Here is a 6086-nt window from a genome sequence, read left to right on the forward strand (position 1 = left end):
ATGGAGGAGTTCCAGGAGCTTCTGAGAACGAGGTGCATGGGAGGTAAATTTTTTGAGATTTTGCGGGGCACTTGGGTGGCTCAGTTGGTTAAGTGTCTGCCTTTGGCTCAGGTCATGATCCTGGGGTCCTGGGATCAAGCCCTGTGTCAGGCTCCCTGCTTAGTGGGGAATCTGCTTCTCCCTCTCCATCTGCCCCCTGCTCGTGCTCTCTCTCTCAAATAAATAAGTAAAAATCTAAAAAAATTTTTTTTGAGACTTTGCATATCTGGAAATGCCTTTAATCTATCCTCACATTAATTGATTGTTTTGCAGGTATAGACTTTTAGGTCAGAATTCATTTTCTTTGGCATTTTGAAGGCATTGCTCACTTCACTGTCCTCTAGGTTCCAAGTGTTGCTGTTGAGAAGTTCAGACCCATTCTGACACGTGATCCTATGTAACTAATTTTTTTTTTCTGAAATGATAAGGAAAATTTATTATCTCACATAACAAGAAATCCAAAAGAAGAGAAGTTTCCGGATTGGTTAGCTCATCAAGGGCCCAGGGTCTTTCCAGCTTTATGTTCTTCCAATCTCAGCATGTAGGCCTTCCTAGGCTGGCTCCTCTCATGGTCATAAGATGGCTACCATAGGTCCAGGCATCACATCCAAACTACAATATGCAGTAGCAGAGGAGAGCCAACTCTTTGTTTTGTGTCCTTTTTAAAGTGAAAAAATGTTTCCCCAAAATTCCTCACTGACTTCCCTTCTCATATCTTTGGCTAGAGCTGGCTCGGAAGACTGCCTTTAATTCAATCACTGACAAAGGGGAATAAGATCATCTTGATTGGCTTGGACCATCATGCTGGAGATATGATCCCTTTTCATGAGGAATAGATAATCTGAACAAAGTTAGGATTCTGTTAGCAGGTGGATGGCTGCTGGCTAGGCAACCAAGTTATAGCATGGAGTCTGGCACATAATATGCATTTAACATATGTTAAGCTATTGTTATTAACTCTCTCTCTCCCTCTCTTTTTTAGAGAGGGAGAGAGAGGAAGGGAGAGGGAGAGGGACAGAGAGAATCTTTTTTTTTTTTTTTTAAAGACAGAGCGGCCGGCAGAGGCAGAGGGAGAAGCAGACTCCCCGCTGAGCGGGGAGCCTGACATGGAACTCGATCCCAGGACCCTGGGATCATGACCTGAGCCGAAGGCAGATGCTTAATGACTGAGCCACCCAGGCACCCGGAGAGAGAGAATCTTAAGCAGGCTCTACACCCAGCATGGAGCCAATGCGGGGCTTGATCTCACAACCCTGAGACCATGACCTGAGCTGAAATCAAGAGTTGGATGCTTAACCAACTAAGCCACCCAAGTGCCCTGTTATTAACTCTTAATAGCTGTGTAAACTTATCCAAGTCACATACCTCCTACACCTCCAATTTCCCCATCTATAAAATGGGGATAGGATTATGTGATTTGTTGGATGTTGATAAAATTAAGAGAGATTACATGTGTAAAGTCTTTGTGTTTAATGATACCTATTTATTTTAGGTGGATATGATTCCTGCCAGAGTACTTGGGCAGCACAATGAGGTATCCAACAAAGATTCCTGAGGTTGGCCCCAACCTGGTGTAACAATTTTTTTTTCTTGCAGCTTATAGGACCTTTTCTTTGTCCCCTGTGTTCTAAAACTTCATGGCTATGTGCCTTGTTATAGCTGTGTTTTTTGCTCAGCCTTTGTGTTGGACACACAGTGAGCCCTTTTGGTCTGGAAACTGATACCCTTCAAGTCAGAGAAATGTTCTTGAATTATTTCTTTGATGATTTCTGCCCTTCCATTTTCCATGTGTTCTTACTCTGGAACTCATTCATATGTTGACCTTCTTGAGATGCAGTGCTTTTATTATCTTTTAGCTCCTATTTTCCATCTCTTTGTCTTTTTGCTCCACATGCTAGGAGATTTCCTCAACTTTAGCTTCTAGTCCTCCTACTGAGTTTTTCATTTCTGCTATCTTATTTTTAATTTCCAAGGATTCTTTCCTATTCTCTAAATATTTCCTTTTCATTGACTTCCTTTTTATTTGGTTGCAATATCTTATTTTTCAGAAAATATTAAATATCAAAGATGGTATCTCTCAGCATAGTCTCTATTTCTCCAGGTTCTTTTTTTCCTCAATCTTTGGCCTCTGTCTTGTGCCTTAGAGAGTTTCTTGAGATGTCTGGAGGTCCCAGGCTATCCTGCTCATATCTAAGATTATAATCTAAAAGCCTGGTTGGAAGAGAGGATTACCAATTATAAATTTCACTATAATCTAGCTAGACCCTTATATTGATACCAGGATGTTTAGCTCTTTTGTCTTGGGGTTTCAAATTCTCAGAGAAGCTTCCAATCCCATCTGGAGAATATATATCTAACTTTCAGTGAAGGTCATTTGGGAGAAGAGGGCTGAGGTCCAGGTGTTCAGTGAGTAAGCCTTTGCTTAATTCCTATTTTCAATACAGGATCCCACGCTCAACGGTGCTTAATGTCCCCCAGACCAGAGACCCTCTACCCTCCAGAGAATACACCTCAGTATTCAGCTAGAGTAGGGGGAAGCAGCAGTTGTCTTGCTGAGGATAGAGATCTGGGTTTAAACTTCCTTCTACTACCAACACTGCCTGTTACTATGTCATTGTCTCTCAGCTCTAAACCCAACCTTTCTGCACTGAGCTTTGCAACACTGATGTTGAGATTCTTCAGACCACAGTGATTCTTTTTTTTTTCCTGCCCATCTATTTTTTTAAAAATTTTTTATCGTTATGTTAATCACCATACATTACATCATTAGTTTTTGATGTAGTGTTCCATGATTCATTGTTTGCGTATAACACCCAGTGCTCCATGCAGAACATGCCCTCTTTAATACCCATCACCAGGCTAACCCATCCTCCCAACTCCCTCCCCTCTAGAACCCTCAGTTTGTTTTTCAGAGTCCATCGTCTCTCATGGTTCATCTCCCCCTCTGATTTCCCCCCCTTCATTCTTCCCCTCCTGCTATCTTCTTCTTTTTTTTTTCCTTAACATATATTGCATTGTTTCAGAGGTAAGGTCTGTGATTCAACAGTCTTGCACAATTCACAGTGCTCACCATAGCACATACCCTCCCCAATGTCTATCACTCAGCCACCCCATCCCTCCCACCCCACCCCCACTCCAGCAACCCTCAGTTTGTTTCCTGAGATTAAAAATTCCTCATATCAGTGAGGTCATATGGTACATGTCTTTCTCTGATTGACTTATTTCACTCAGCATAAGCCCCTCCAGTTCCATCCACATCGTTGCAAATGGCAAGATCTCATTCCTTTTGGTGGCTGCATAATATTCCATTATAGATATACACCACATCTTCTTTATCCATTCATCTGTCGATGGACATCTTGGCTCTTTCTACAGTTTGGCTATTGTGGACATTGCTGCTATAAACATCGGGGTGCACGTACCCCTTCGGATCCCTACATTTGTATCTTTGGGGTAAATACCCAGTAGTGCAATTGCTGGATCGTATGATAGCTCTATTTTCAACTTTTTGAGGAACCTCCATATTGTTTTCCAGAGTGGTTGCACCAGCTTGCATTCCCACCAACAGTGTAGGAGAAACCACAGTGATTCTGCCAGCTACTCCTTGTTAGACTCTGCCCACTTTAGTCAATAGAGGGAACCTGGAAGGCTGGGGAAAGAAGGATCAAGCTACTTCCTATTATCTTCCTACTGCTGTGAGCAGCCCCCCCAGCAATGCTTCTTTGCTCCAGCAAGGGTTCCTTCCTGAAGCAACAGTTTAAGTCAGTTTGCAGTTTTTCTGACACTCACAGAAGCAGCCTCATCATGGCCCCTCACCCCCTGGCCCCCGCACCAGAGACACCAGCACTGGCTGAGCAGCAATCGCTCCTCGGGGATTTGGGTCCCAGCCTCATGGGCTCTTCCTTCAAGCTTGTAGGTTCTAATAATTCCATCCCCCCCCTGCCCGACCCCCCCAGCAGCCTGGGAGTGGTAGCTGCTTCCTATAGTTACTGCCTCCGTGATACCTTAGAGTCCAACTTTATGCCTAGTTAACAATTCTTTATATTAAATTCTATCTGTTCAAATAACTGGTGGGGTTTTTCTGTCTCCTGACCAGATCCTGACTGTTACACCTACTTGCAATGAAACCTCTTGTTTCCCAGTCCCACTTACACCTCACTTTCAGAGGTATGGGTCACCTCCAAATCCTGAGCCATTCTGGAGTTTCACACTAGAAATTATCTTGCTGCTTGGTCTCCCTAACCCCCTTGAGAAATTTAGGAGTCAGCCTCTTCTGGTCTGCTGGATCAGTAATGACTTGTCCATCTGCTTTCTTGCTTCTGAGATTTTGTTGTTTTCTCTCCCAATCTCTTTGTCCCTGTAGGGTTTTGCTTTCTTGAACATTTTGTTTATTGTTACAATGGAATTTGGGAAAGGAAACTCATTATTTTTTTAAAAAAATAAGAACAAGAGACTAATTTTTAAAAGGATGACAACAAACTGAGAAAAAATATTGCCACAAGTCAGGATGGTTGTCTCTATTGCAGGGGACGAGAGTGGAGTGGGATCCAGGAGGAGGTAGATTTGATCATATTCAAATCCTATATATGAATTTCAACCGTACTGTGCATGATAAATTTCACAAATTCTGAAAAGGCAAACTTTGGTGTACAATTATATCAGTTAGCATGTATTCAACTGCATAGAATAGAAACTTGACCACAAAAGTTTAACTAAACAGGAGTATATTTTTCTTCCACAATGAAGAAGTTTAGGGGAAGGCAGTCCAGGATTAGTATAATGTCTCTATAGGGTCATGGTCAACCAGGCTCCTCCTAGCTTTGGGCACAATCACGCTTGGCTTTTGTCTTTATGCTTCTTAGATGGCTTCTTTACCTCTGATTATCACGTCCATATTCCAGGAAGAATGGCAAAGGACAAAGGGCAAAAAGCCAAAGAGACAAGTGAGCTGAGTTGGCCCCCCTTTTAAAAAGTTTTCCTTGTGGGCGCCTGGGTGGCTCAGATGGTTGAGCGTCTGCCTTCGGCTCGGGTCATGATCCCGGGGTCCTGGGATCGAGTCCCGCATCAGGCTCCCTGCTCCTTGGGAGCCTGCTTCTCCCTCTGCTTCTCTCTCTCTCTCTCCCTCTGTCTCTCATGAATAAATAAACTCTTAAAAAAAAAAAAGTTTTCCTTGTGCACCTGAAACTAATATAATGTTATATGTCAATTTTTTAAAAATAAAGTTTTTTAAAAAGTGGAACCAGAAAAAAAAAAGTTGAACCAGGCCCTCATATGTTTAAATCATGATTAAAATCTATTTATGATAAAATCAGAAGTAAGAATAGGGGCGCCTGGCTGGCTCCATTGGTAGAGCATGCGACTCTTGATCTTGGGGTTGTGAGTTCAAGCTCCCCATTGTGCGTAGAGATTACTTAAAAATAAAATCTTCAGGGACACCTGGCTGGTTTAGTCGGTAGAGCATGTGACTCTTAATCTTAGGGTCATGAGTTCAAGCCCCATGTTGGGTGTAGAGAATACTTAAAAATAAAATCTTAAAAAAGCAACTAAAATCAAGGGAAAAGTATATGAAAAAAATGAGACCATGTTGTGCTCAATTAAATAAGTTCACATTTACGGATACCTAAAATGGCATACCAGTCCCTTGGCACTATTTCCAAAATGTTCTTGCTCTCAGGTTATTTACTGTGAAGTGTCCACATTATAAAATGAAACGTGTGTAACTGTTTCACAAAGTATGCTGGGCTCCATGTTGGCTCTGTGCTGTAAATACAGAGCAAAGGCACTATGTTCACCAATATTAAGTCACCTGTGGGGAAAATGTGATCTTACCTATTTATTGTCAGATTTAAAAGTTATGTCATAAACACTTGCAAAATTTACATGTATGTCTGCGTACATGTATGCCCATGAAAACTGGGTAACTAAGTTGCAAACAGTCCAACTTTTCTTATAAACCCAGATCTCTGTAGTGCATACTCTCTCTATGAGCGTTACTGGAAAGCAAATATAAGACTGAACGTTACCGGGAAGCAAATATAAGATACATA

This window comes from Callorhinus ursinus, unplaced genomic scaffold (genome assembly GCF_003265705.2).
Source record: "Callorhinus ursinus isolate GAN/ISIS: 27379988/994484 unplaced genomic scaffold, GSC_fseal_2.0 scaffold16, whole genome shotgun sequence".
NCBI lineage: Eukaryota > Metazoa > Chordata > Mammalia > Carnivora > Otariidae > Callorhinus > Callorhinus ursinus.